The following is a 14,964-nucleotide window of genomic DNA, read 5'->3' as shown; positions in this document are numbered from 1 at the left end:
CTTGGGGCTGCATGTATGCAAAGAATGTGCATGCATTCAAAATGCTGAAAAAAAATTAAAAAGAGAGCCAAAAACAAAATGTTAAGGCATGCTATGGTATATGAATCAAGTGATTAGTGAGTTGAAAGATTGGTTGTTCTAAATAAAGTTTAATTGATGGAGAAAAATATAATTGTTAAGTTATTATTGTTGGATAAGTTGGTTATAATGTTAATGATCCATGAATTTTACTTAATTCAATCAAATTACCGAATTAATAATAAGATGATAATATGCATTTTCTTTTTTCTTTTTTATTCTTATTAGATTATAGTATTAGGATATAAGACATTGTTAATCTTTCATTTTACAGTAGATAGATGTACTTCTATTAAGGGAATTTATAATAAAATTGTTTGAAGTAAGCATAAATGGCACAAAGTGTTTACGTAGAAAGTTTTCCTGATAAAAGATTTTAATAATTTATTATTTATAAATGTGAGTAGACCACAATGTTAGAATTATGATGACATTGATATTACTGATGTAAATTAAGATACAAAGAAACAATAAGATTGTTAATATGAGACCATAAGATAAGGCAAAAGATACATTCTGATTTATTATTGGGTGTATAGAAATGGTGGTGGTGGGGAATTAAAGGTGAGTTGAGATATTAAAGGAGAGGAAGTAATGAGGCCCAAAATTAAGAAGCACAAGAAATAACAATCAACTGTGCAATTTAGCTGTAGCAGCAAATTTGGAATAAAATTGAATTGGTTGGTGGTAGACCCAGGAGTCAAAACTAGGATAAGAAGATAGCACATGTTAAAATACATGCACCAAAGGTAAAGTTTTAGATATATTAGATAGGAGATTTTGAAAAAAACTGGGATGATTATGATGGGTAAGAGTTAGAGAAATGTTTTAATCTGTTATGTAATGACAATAGAACTATCCAGTTAGGGAAGGGTTTAGAGGGTGGATGGGAAGTAGGAAGGAGGGAGAGAAAGGGGAGAGAGCAGAGAAAGAGTAGAAAGGAGGAGGAAGGAGAAGGGAATGGTAGTAGGACGGAGAAGGAGTAAAAAAGTAGGTAGTAGAGGCGGAATAGATGCCTGAGATAGGAAGAGAGGAGAGAAGTAAGTGGGATACAGCTGAAATAATATAAAGTAAACCTGGAATGTGATCTAGTTTATTGTATTTGGATAATGATTTATGTGTATTAAGATGTATTGAAGGTATATAAAGTTGTACGTTGAATGTGGAGAAAAATTTAAAAAAACTTTGGAAAAAAAAGATGTCGAGGCATACACAGTGCTAGAAACTCAGCTTCTGCTCATGTTCAGAAGGGAAAAAAATACCAAAAAAATGTTTTAAAGGATGACAGCGCCCACAGGCCGACACCAACCAACCGTGATATCATTGTGACATCACCAGCAGGTCACTATCAGTTCAGGCGAACTGATCTGAAGTAGGAAGAACCCACTTCTGAGGCAATCCTCAACTTAAAACCACAATTGAGCCCAAAATATCCCTTGCAAAGCAAGATGGTAGTTAAGTGAGTTTTGCCCCAGTTTATGACCTTTCTTGATAACTGTTGTTAAGTGAATCATTTAATGATTAAGCAAATCTAGCCTCCCCCATTGACTGTTTGTCAGAAGGTAGCCAAAGGTGATCATATGACCCTTGGGATGCTGCAACTGTCATAATACATGCTAACTTTGCCCACTGCCTGATTTTTGATCCAATGACCATGGGGATCCTGCAACCGTCATACAGTGTAAAAAATGGCTGTAAGTCTTTTTTCAGTGCCATTGTAACTACAAAATGTCGCTAAATGAATGGCTATATGTCAAAGACAACCTGTAGCACTCTGTCCCTGGGAATCCATTGAATGGCCCTGATCCTAACAGGCAATAGATTGCAAGCAGTCTTCCGCTACTTCTTAGAGCTCAATTTCTCCACCTATGGAAAAAAGCACAATTGCTATTAGCTTTATCCCCAGGTGTAATATGAAGATTTAATTAGCTTATGTCCCCAGAGTGCTCTGAGCAGAGATCTTCCTGCTAATAAATGATGTGTGGGACCAAAATAGCACTTGCTAAGCCAGTTTACTTTCATTCTGAATTTGCTGATTATTTGGGAATTAACCCTTTAGCTCCCAGAACCTTTGCAAGCACTGGAGGAGTGATGGGGAACCTTTTTTTGGTTCGTGTGCCGAAAGGGTGGGTGGGTGTGCTAGGGCCCATGCTCACACCTCTTCCCACACACACAGGCGCACCCCCTTCCGCACTGCCCTCCACACATGCGCACAGGCCTTTCTGAAGCCTGGTAGGTGAAAAAAAATCCCCAAATGGGCAAACCGGAAGTTTGGAAAAATGCACTTCTGATTTGTCTACTGTCCTGTTTTTTGTACTCCGGAATTTCAGGAAGCTTCCTTGAACTCTCCAGATTGCAAAAAACAGCAAGTGCATTTTTCCAAACTTGGGTGATTTTTTTGCCTCCGGGGCTTCAGGGAAGCTTTCCTGAAGGGTCCGGAGGGCATGTGTGCTGGAGTTGAAACATGGCAAAATCTTGCATGCCCTCCAATATGGCTCCATGTGCCACCAGTGGCACACATGCAATAGGTTCGCCATCACATCACTAGAGCATGGAAGGAAAGTCAGCTCAAAGATTATACAGTACCACTTTTTTGAAACCAAAAGAAGTTAACTTGCTTTCATTTCTAGCAACACAAATAGGAATAACACTTTCTAACAAACATCGTGTTTTTAGACAAGTCTGCTGAACAGATGTGCACAAAACTGATACAGTTCTACAGAGGAATTATTGAGTCTGTCATCTGCACCTCTATAACTCTGGTTCAGTTCTGCAACCCAACAAGACTGACACAGACCTCAGAGGATAATTAGAACTGCTGAAGAAACAACTGCTACCAACAATACCAAATCCAACTTGGATTTGGTATTGTGTACTGTACTGTACTGTTTTATTATTGTTGTGAGCCGCCCCGAGTTTGCGGAGAGGGGCGGCATATACTGTAAATCCAATAAACCTAAACCCATAAACCTAAACTTGCCTTCCATTGAGGACCTGTATATTGCACCAGTCAAAGAGAGATCTGTGAAAATATTTACTGACCCCTGACATCCTGGACATAAACTGTTTCATCTCCTACCCTCAAAATGTCGCTACAGAGCACTGTCTGTATATCAAAGGTAATTATTGGCTTGCAGAAATGGGAAGGAGCACTAGATGGCAACAGTTTCTATAGATCTCTATGGCGGTCTAGTGGATTTTTACATTTCTGCAGCCAGATCTAAGTATGCCTAAAGTTTAGCCTGGGGATTTGGAGGCTGGAAGGCCAAACTGTTAGGTGGCACTATATTTAACAATACTCTGGAGTTTCTTCTGAAGATATTTAGATATTCAAGGATAGGAAGCTTAAGTAAAAAAACAAGAGACTATCTTTTCAGTATTTCTTTATAATTTCAATTCAGCATTTGTCAACGTTGGCAGCTTGAAGATATGTAGATTTCAACCCCCAGAATTCTCCACTAGCTAGGCTTTCTGTGGAATTCTGGAAATTGAAGTTCACATACCTTCAAGCTGCTAAGGTTAATAAACATTGTTTTATCCACTAAAGCTGTTCTAAAGGAAATAGTAAACACTATTCACACTGGAGTGATTATTTTCTTAAATTGTCAGGTTTACATTAAAATTCCTACATAAATTGAATCTAAGCTTTGGAATTCTTGCCAGGTAAATATGAATTATTTTCAGCATGTAACATTTGGTAGATTTGTCCCCCACCTGGTCTACACTTTGCTCACTTAAAGAAGAATTTGCATTGGTAGTCTCTGCAACTACCAACCAAAAATATTGGACCAGATTACCTCCTGAACCGCCTGCTACCGCATGAATCCCAGCGACCGATAAGGTCCCACAGAGTTGGCCTTCTCTGGGTCCCGTCGACTAAACAATGTCATTTGGCGGGCCCCAGGGGAAGAGCCTTCTCTGTGGCGGCCTCGCCCCTCTGGAACCAACTCCCCCCCAGAGATTAGAATTGCCCCCACCCTCCCTGTCTTTCGTAAACTACTTAAGACTCACTTATACCACCAGGATTGGGGGAGTTGAGATATTCCTTCCCCCTAGGCCATTACAAGTTATGCATGGTATGTTTGTGTGTATGTTTGGTTTTATAATAAGGGTTTTTAGTTGTTTTTATTATTGGATTGTTCATGTTGTTTTATTATTGTTGTTAGCCGCCCCAAGTCTATGGAGAGGGGCGGCATATAAATCCAATAAATAATAATAATAATAATAATAATAATAATAATAATTATTATTATTATTATTATTATCATCATCCCCAACTAAACATTCTCAATAAATAGCTAAAGTGTCTTTTTAAAATTCTTTCTCACTATGTTTATATTTGATATCAATTTATTATTAAAAAGGCAGAAATGAAATTTAAACGTTCCAGTGAATTGGACAATTTCAAGGGGCAATCAGGGAAGAAATCTGTAATTGTGTTGTCTTGCCAGTGAGAGTTGCACAACTGGGGTGGTCCACAATGTGCAAACATTCTCTTTGAAATACAAAGAAGGGAAAAGGGGATTGAGAAATAAAATGTAGAGCATCCTAATTAATCTAAATATACAGTTTAAGAGTGATGTTTATAAAGCTCCCAAGAGGAAATTTGCATTAGGAGCCACACACAGTGTTACATGCTGGAGCAAAGCTGCATATTTATTTATTTATTTTGTTAAAAACACTAAGTTTTCAGTGAGCTGATTCACTAGATGCAGAAGTCAGTCTGTCTTGCAGGATATGCTGTCAGTATAACCAATGAATATTGGAATGGAATAACTTACTTATCCAGGTTAAGAGTTTATGAGTAGATGGAACAAATCCAGTGGAGCAAATCTCTCCCTTCTAGATAATATTCCATGCTTCCTAGGCCAGAAATTGGAGATAGGCAGGCCCTATGATCATTTCCAGAAAGGGACATTCATGAGCTGAGTTAATTCTCTGTAGATGTTATTAAACTTGAATCTGATATATTCATGTAGACTTTCAAGGTCCACAGGAACATTGGAGTTCGTAAGGAACAAAACTGAACAAATTAATTTCTCTTCTTGTCTGACCCATATTCAATCCTGATGAAACAAGAATGGATTTTCTTTTCTAAGATTATCTCTGCATTTTAGAGAGAAACCGTATTTACCCGAACACTTTGAGTAAAAGTTCAAATGTCTAGATACTATTTCTTCAAGCTTGAGAATTTTGTCTTGTAAATTCATCCACTGCTTTAAGTGGTGGCGATTGATTTTTTTCCCCTTGCAAATTCTGAGAAAGATATGAAAACAGGCTAAGGCCTTGTTATACAGCTGAGTTTCTAAGTTGAGTCACAGATCAGAGGGAAATTAATCAAAGTTCCTTTGGGAATTAATAGATCAACAGGACTAGATCTGCAAAAATTGAAAAGAATGAGAAAGCACCAAGACAGGAAAAACAGACTTATCTACATTTATGAAGGCATTTTTGGAAATTAATTCATTTTTAGACACGAATAAAGATACTGTAAGAAGACTATTCAAGTCTTTTAAGCTTCAGAAGACTCCTGAGACTACCATGGGTAGCCAAGAAAACTAACTAATGGATCATTGAAAATATTAACCAAGAGTTTGTTTGTTTTTTGCTTGTTTTTATTTATTTATTCAGTTAAGTGTATATATGGTTACAGATAAAATATAAACATGATCATGAATATATAAGATATACAAACATGATTATGAGTACAGTGGTACCTCGACATACGAGTTTAATTCGTTCCAGACCCGAGCTCGTAAGTTGATCAACTCGCATCTCGAACGAATGCCTTTAGACTTTGTTTTTCGCGCCGAGATAACCAGAAGCAAGGAGATTCTTGCGCCACCTAGTGGAAGCTCAGCTTGTATCCTGAATTTGAGCTTGGGTGTCGAACAGAAATTTCACTCGTGTCGCGGCTCGTAACTTGGAATACTCGCATGTGGAGCAGCTCGTATCTAGAGGTACTACTGTACATGATATTTTACAAATACGTTGTGGATGTTAAGACAGAAACAGTAGGCACGTTGGTGTATGCTTATGCACGTGCCTTACAGAACTCTTAGGAATGGAGTGAGATCAATAGTAGACATTCTAAGGTTAAAGGTTTAGGGGTTTGGGGAAGAAACTACAGAGTAGAAACTACAGGTATTGACTAGTCTGTTGCTGAAGTCGAATTTTTTGCAATCAGGTTTGGAGCAGTTTACATTAAGTTTGTATCTATTGAGAGCTCTTGTATTATTGCGGTTGAAGCTGAAATAGTAATTGACAGGTAGGACATTGTAGCTGATAATTTTGTGTGCTATACTTAGATCAGATCAAAGGTGGCGTAGTTCTGAATTTTCTAGGTCCAAAATTTCAATTCTGGTAGCATAAGGTATTATGTTGCAAATAAAGTTCTCATTTAGTTGCAAATAACCAGGTTCCAATTAGCCTAATCATTATGCAAAATCCAGTTCTCTGAAAAAGATGTTAATGCTAGGTGTTGTGGCTGGTCCATGTCTTACTCAACTGATCACAGATTTTGAAGATTGAGAGATGGATGGGTATTAGTATCCTAGACCAGTGTTCTTGCTAACCAGTCTGAGAATGAAGAGGATGAGGAGTTAGAGAGGAAAAGTGACTGTGGTACCCCCAGAGGTGTTATTGAGTGATTCAGGAGATGATGATGAACCACCTATAGACACAAGAGTATGCAGAATTATATCCAGACAGGATTATTTGAGAAGGAAGGTTGGGTGTGAATAGCTCTATACAATACTTGGGCATGCCTTGTGCCTATATAAGGGAGAGTCTCGTGAGAAATCAGCATGATGGACAACGTTTCCCAATGACAAGGAGTTCATTTCATGCTGTGGAGATCCAGTTTGTTTCCTGATTTCTTTTTAAAATACACAGACTGTCTGTCCGGGACTTCTGCCAGTGCTGTGAGTTGGGAATGATTAATAGACCCTTATCAGAGACTTTTAATGAGCTGTTGGAATCCAGCCCGGGAAAACTAATTAGCCATGGATTGCTGCCCAGTTCCTGAAAAGATTCATTTCAGTTTTAATTTGCCGATGTTATAAACTATTTTTCTTAATATATATCCATCTTAAACTTTCATGGCTGGTCTTTTGTATGTGAACTTATTTCCTGGGGTTTCCTAGCTTAGACAAAACACTAGGGCAGTTGGAAGAAAAGAAAAAAGGCAACTAGAAGTCAACAGGATGGGCTCAGTTATGGTGATGATAGGACACTGTTGAAAGACCATGTTTGGGTTATATCAGGGGTGTCAAACTGGCAGTCTGCAGACCAGATGCATTACATGCAAGAAATGGTCACCCCAGCTCTGCAAAGGCAAAAAATGTCACAACATGTCACAATATGTATTGATATCCATGGTTAAGATCATTGTTGAGAAAATTTAACTCTGTGTGGTCACTAGGAGTCAAAATGATGGCAAATTATCAATAAAACAATGGAGTTCAGGAACAAATTCAGACAGATTTCTGGGGAATCATAGCAGAAGAATCCTTGCTATCTTTGAGCAGGAGATAAATCCAGGATGTGAAAAGTGAGCTTGTCTCTCCAAAGCGGCTCCTCGGACGAGCACAGTGGGTCTTCTTCCTCCCCCACCCTGCCAGCATCAGCTTTATCTTTTGCTGCTGTTGCTGTGGGGGTGAGACAGGTGGCAGCAGCATTCTGGGATGGCAAGCAGATGTCCTGGGGCTGCTGCACATGTGCACCGCACTGGACTGCTGGTGCTCCAGCATGACAACAGGCTGATCAGAATAATGCAGATACTGTGGACTGGGGAAGGAGGCAAGTGGGTGATAGGTGCCATCCAGGAGCAATAGGCAGCCGTGAACTTGCTCCAGCATCTCCCACAGCCCATCAAGTACAGGTTCTGATGGCTCCCCTGTAGAATGCCAAGGGTGGAGCCTCCCTCTGCTGGGCAAGGGCAGGAGGAGCGCTGGGGTTGCCATGAACAAAGGAGCTAGTCTGCAGACGCTGCCTCTCCCTGCCCTGCCTTTGCTTTCCTCCCGGTGTAGCCCTCCGCCAAATCAGGCGCATCTTGACTACGGGAGGCGATTTCAGGAACAGGCTTAGAAAGTCAAAATTTGTCTTCCTAAGGGAGCAAAATGGCCGGCCACATTTTCTCGCCTTCACCTTCACTCCCCATCCAGCTCACCTCCTGCAAAGTAGCCGTGGCCAAGGGAGCATTTGCGCACGATGTCCCTGGCTTTCTGTGGCAGGTGCCTGAAAAGCCTGGTCTGCTGCATGCACAGTGACAGGGACAGGCTAGATGCACCCAGCTGCTGCTCAAACCCTGCACTTGTGGGTTCGCTGTACCCAACCAGCCTTCTTTCAGGCGGGGGAATATAAGTCAGGTTCTGGCTGCCTCTATTGCAGCAACTCTTCCATTGCTGGGGCACTGTTTTCCCCTTTTCTCTGGGTTGTCAAGTGGACTGCAACATTGCTTCTTTCTGGGAAAGAGTAATCGGGGAGTAGGAGGCTGGGCTGCTTGGCAAGGCAGCATGCAAAAGAGAAACAGGGATAAATTGACGTCTGCATACCGTATGTGAGGGCCCGGAACATCCGCTTGCAGGGTGAGCGAGCAGCAACTGGGGGACTGGTTTGGGGTGTAGCCAGCCAGCCATCTCTACTGGTTCAGCAAACCAGGCTACATGTCTGCTAGTGGTTCTCCCAAACTGGTCCAAACCAGTAGCATTTCACCCTGCTTTACTATTGCTTTTTAATGTTTGTAAACATGTTTTAAAAATCTTTTTTTTCCCTATAAGTTCAACAGCAAGTCACAGTAAGCATTAGAAGGAGACCAATTTTATATGTATACTATTCACTGCTGCTGTTTATTTTCTTTTAAAAAAAAGATTTATGGCTTTGATATTGCATTTTTCCAGTACCCAAGATTTAACATATATTTACTCAGAAAAATCCGTATTTTCTATAGGCCCAGATATATACAGAAGGAGTATGCAATTTTCTTCAGGGTAAGCATTATACTTCTTTAAATGGCCACACACCAAAAGGAAGCCAGAGGCAGATAAAATAAATATGGTTAAGACAAAGCTACACTTGACTTGATTTTAATTTTAATTTAATCAAAGTTGAATATTCTGACATATTAACTCCTTTGAGTTTCCCTTTTAAAAATATTCTGTGAAGTATAACATTTTAAAGGATTTCTCTTTTTAAAAATATTGGGTAATATCATAACTTTTTCTCCAGACCCTTGTTTGCTTAAGGTACCATGAGCATGCTTGGAATCAATATGGGATTTAGTTATGTTTGTAGCACACTGTGCAAATTTGTCAAAGGAGTGACAGAATCTGGGGGTGGAATCAAGAGAGAAATCAACCTAGAATCTCTACATAGTCACAACTGTATTACGTCCAACCCCTCTTGAATTTCATTGGCTATTCTCTAGTGCCAAAATAGTGTTATCAATTAGTTGAAAAGGTTCCTGTGCAGAGGCCAATTACCATAAATCAGTTTAATTAAAAGTTCATGTGTGATCCTGATCTTTCATACTTGACACTAGTATTGTCTCTCTACCATCATCAGGATATGTTGAACGTGATACGACTAAGGCTGAAGCAGATAGCTAATCTATGCCTTTTCTTTCTATGTGCTAAGCTCTTAATTCTTTTAACTTTTAACTCAGAGAAATAGTGCAATCTAGAGAAAACTTTTGGAATTGAAGTATCTCAAATAGACTGAATTACAGAATGCATATCCAAAATCTGGGAACCCCCATCTTCCCTTAGAATTCAAACTGGACAAATTTTATAAAATATAAAAAATATCATAAAACAGTTTATAACACAATGGTTAGGTTAGGTTTATTGGATTTATATGCTGCCCCTCTCCGCAAACTCGGGGCGGCTCACAACAATAATAAAAAACAGTACAGTACACAATACCAAATCCAATGCCCACCCATCCAGTTACAATTTAAATTAATAATCTCATATACCAACAATACCAAATGTCAGTAAACATTTCTTATGCTTGTGTTTGAGATGACAAAACCAGGGGTGAGTTCCATTTTCCTTCGCCTTCTCTGTGGCGGCACCGACCCTCTGGAACCAACTCCCCCCGGAGATTAGGACTGCCCCTGCTCTTCCTGCCTTCCGTAAACTCCTTAAAACCCACCTTTGCCGTCAGGCATGGGGGAACTGAAACATCTCCCCCTGGGCACGTTTAATTTATGCATGGTATGTCTGTGTGTGTGTCTGTTAGCATATGGGGTTTTTAATATTTAAACATTTTAAACTTGTTTGATTACCCATGATTTGTTTCTACATGTTGTGAGCCGCCCCGAGTCTTCGGAGAGGGGCGGCATACAAATCTAAGTAATAAATAAATAAATAAATAAAATAATAAATATTGCGACATTTTGAGTGTGCATGCATAATCCGTTTCCACATGCACATATGTTCCTTCATGCGATTTGGATTCCACACATGTTCAATACCTGGAATCAGCTTAAAACACACCTGAAGATCTGATCAACTGTGCTTCGGGTGAAGGAATAAGGGTCACTTTTAACCCGGGAGCGGGCAGGAGGGCCCTTTTTTAAGCAGCAGCAGAGGAAACAACGTCTAAACAGTAAAAAAATAATAATCAAAAATTCCAAAAAAAGACATGGCAGTGCCCACCGACCAGCACTGACTAAACCGAGTCGGTGACACCATCCTGACATCACCAGTGGTGTTGTGTTCGTTTTAAAAATATTCGCAGAAAATCTGTGATTGGTTAAGACGCGGCTATTCAGAAAATAGCCGCGAAGGTTAAATGGTTGTCAGTTAAAGAAAGCCCGCCGTTTTAAGCGAGTATAAAAGGGCAACGGATTAGCCGTTGCCCTCATTCGGAAAACTGCTGTTCCAGTGCTTGTATTTCGCCTCGTTATGAATAAACCAGTTCTGATTAAACTACCGGAGTCCTGACTTTTCAGTGGCGACGAAGGTGGGACCTCCCGCGAACGCAGCCATGAACTCGGCCATGGCTCCACCACTGCCTGTATTCAACTCCGAGACGGAAGCTTGGACCTCCTACATGTCCAAATTCACATTTTTCCTGAAAGCGAGCAATCTACATGACGCCGATGATGACAGAAAGAAAGCTATATTCCTCGCTTATTGCGGCACAGAAGTCTACAGCCTAGCCTCCACGCTCGTTGACCCAGACACTCTGGAAACCATCGCATGGTCAGCTCTACAAGCAAAACTTGCCGCCCATTACCAGCCGACAACTCCTGTCCGTGTATACCGCCACCAATTTGCACAAATGCGGCAAGCAGACGGAGAATCTACAAACGATTTTATTACTCGGCTACGCGCACTCCTTCCAAAATGCAAATACAAAGATCCTGAGGAGCAGTTGATTGACCGCCTTATCTTCGGACTAACCAATATCACGCTACAGAAGAAATACTTAGTTGATGAGGATGCCTCCCTCCAAGACATTCTTAAGGCTGCAAAAGCCTCCGAGGTATCTGAAACGTCTGTTGCCGAGATTAAGCGCGCAACTTCAACCGTTCATCACATTCCCGATGAATCACCTTGGCACGCCTGCTCTCCCGATGAGAAACACTTGGAATCCACCACTCCAGACGACACCTGCCTCCAAATCCGAAGAGCTCCTGACCATGACGCCAAAGAAGCACCCCGTGCAGACAGATGCGCCGGCTGCAACGGAAATCATCCTCGTTTTCGCTGCCATTTCAAGGACGCCTATTGTCGCCGTTGCCAGCGCCGCGGCCACATCGCTGAAGTTTGCCGCGCCGCCAACCCGACTCCAGCAAATCCGCAAAACCAACGACCCTATTTTTCACCAAGGAATCGACGACCGCCGTTTTCACGCAACGTTTCCCGCCCGGCTGACAACTCTCACTCTTCAAACCAACGAGGTAACTGCCCTTCTTCTGTAAACTACAATTTCCCCGCTGCGGAAAACAAACTATTTGTTTCTCTTTTCCTCAACGGCCGTCCCTGCGAAATGGAATTGGACACTGGCTCCAGACATTCCATAATGCCTTGGGGAAAACTTAAATTATATTTACCTCGTGTAAAAGAGACTGACTTAGAACCTTGGGAACCGGGTTTGAGTGATTTTCAGGGTCATAGGATTCCAGTATTAGGATGTTTAAATGTTCCTATTGCTTTTAAAAAGTTTCATGGGTTTTTACCTCTCCTAGTGGTTGACGGTCCTAAACACACATTATTGGGACTTAAATGGTTACAACCCCTAGGCATTGAAATTTCAGGGGTTAACAATGTATGTGACTCTTTTGACTCAAATGACTTATTGAAAGAATTTCCCGAAGTTTTTTCTAGCACTCTGGGTAAATATACAGGCAGCCCCATATCATTTAATTTGGACCCAAATATTTCTCCCATCCGACTAAAGCCCCGCAGAATTCCCATCCCACTTTTGCCGAAAGTGGATGAACAATTGGACAAATTAATAGCTCAGGGCATTTTGATTCCCACTGATCATGCTAAATGGGAAACTCCTATCGTAACCCCCGTTAAACCGGATGGATCTATTAGAATTTGCACAGACTATAAAGCCACAATTAATAAAGCCTTACAGCATAATGCCTACCCAATCCCAGTCGTGCAACAACTCTTGCACACATTAGGAAATGGGTCCATCTTCGCGAAGTTGGACCTAGCCCAGGCATATCAACAGCTTCCCGTTGATCAAGACACCTCTGAGGCCCAGACGATTGTAACGCACAGAGGTGCCTTTAAATGCACCCGGCTCCAGTTTGGAGTCTCTACCGCCCCTGGCATTTTTCAGGGTCTCATGGAACGAATTTTAAATAATATTCCAGGGGTCGTCCCATATTTCGACGACGTACTAATATCAGCCACATCTAAATCTGAATTATGGGATAGAATCAGGCGCGTTTTAACTAAATTTAAAGAAACAGGACTCCATTTAAAAGCAGACAAATGTTCCTGGGCCGTTCCCAAAGTAGAATTCTTGGGTTTTACAATAGATAGATTTGGAATTCACCCCACAAACGACAAAGTTGATGCTATAAGAAATGCTCCCACCCCCTCAAATAAGACAGATTTGCAAGCATTCTATTAATTGAAACTAGTAAACAAAATTTATTAACAGCGACAGAAATAGCCAATCAGACACAAGTAGACCCAATTTTAAAATATATTAAACAATGGATATTAAAAGGATGGCCAAATGAACAGCAATCAAATCAATTTCAACCCTTTAAGAATAGACAGTTGGAATTAAATGTGTTAAAAGATTGTATATTATGGGGAGACAGGGTTGTTATTCCAAAATCCTTACAGAAGCAAGCATTACAGCTATTGCATATAGGTCACCCAGGGATAGTCAAAATGAAAACTATTGCCAGAAGTCATTTGTGGTGGCCGGGTTTGGATAGGGACATAGAGTCATGGGTTGGTGGTTGTGTACCCTGCCAGAGAACAAGACCCAACCCACCAAAAGCCACACCATCAGAGTGGCCAACACCAAGAGGGCCCTGGTCCAGAATACATATTGACTTTGCAGGACCAATCAGGGGCCAATCCTTTTTACTAGTTGTAGATGCATACTCCAAATGGCTGGAAATTGAACTCATGGCATCTACAACTACTAGCGCAACTATTAAGGCACTAAGGAAAATGTTTGCCACACATGGCATTCCAGACATTTTGGTATCTGACAACGGGCCTCAGTTAACAGCCCGTCAAATGGAACTATTTCTTGCAGACCAGGGCATAAAACATGTGCTCACCCCACCTCATTTTCCCCAAGCGAATGGGCAAGCAGAACGAATGGTTAGAACCACAAAGGAAGCATTAAACAAAGCACCATTAGGAGATTGGCAACAACAAATCGATGAATTCCTAACCATTCAGCACATTACGCCATCAGCGTCCACAAACAAAAGCCCGGCAGAACTTTTAATGGGCAGAAACCTCCGCTCTAAATTAGACAGAATTCACCCAAATTACCAGAATGACCAAAAAGAAGTTAAATTACAAAGCGAGAGACAGTTTAACATTGGGGATTTAATTTACGCTAAGGACTATGATTCAAATGATAAATGGAAAGAAGGAACGGTACTAGAAAAAACCGGGTTAAAGACATACATCATAATATTAACAGATGGGCGCAGTTGGCATCGGCATGTCGATCAACTACGCAAAAGAATTAAGACTAACTCAGACATTTTGCCTACTGTAGACAAACCAATAGAGGACTTACCAGAACCACTGCGAGACTCCAGCGATGGCTGCCTGTTACCCCTGGTGGCCGGCGAAGATCAAAATGCATCATCGCAACCAGGCCCGTCAGGGACTAGCCTTAGCGGAGCAACGGAGCCGGCCGTCCAGGCAAGCAGCTCCCAGCAAAATGAACTGCGCAGGTCCCAGAGATCTGTAAAGCCGCCAATCCGCTTACAGGACTATGTGACGTGGATTAACACGTAATCATGGTCTCATCCAAAGAGGGAGGGGTGTTGTGTTCGTTTTAAAAATATTCGCAGAAAATCTGTGATTGGTTAAGACGCGGCTATTCAGAAAATAGCCGCGAAGGTTAAATGGTTGTCAGTTAAAGAAAGCCCGCCGTTTTAAGCGAGTATAAAAGGGCAACGGATTAGCCGTTGCCCTCATTCGGAAAACTGCTGTTCCAGTGCTTGTATTTCGCCTCGTTATGAATAAACCAGTTCTGATTAAACTACCGGAGTCCTGACTTTTCAAGTGGGACACTAGTGATTCGGGTGATCTGTTCCGAACCAGAGGAACCCACCCCTGGACAAAATCCCATTTTGACCAAAGATTCAGGAAACACCTGAGATAATCATGGTTAGATTCAAGGCTGCATCCAAGGATGATGATACGTTTT

This window comes from Erythrolamprus reginae, chromosome Z, assembly GCF_031021105.1.
Source record: "Erythrolamprus reginae isolate rEryReg1 chromosome Z, rEryReg1.hap1, whole genome shotgun sequence".
NCBI lineage: Eukaryota > Metazoa > Chordata > Lepidosauria > Squamata > Dipsadidae > Erythrolamprus > Erythrolamprus reginae.
This window is presented reverse-complemented; position numbering follows the sequence as displayed.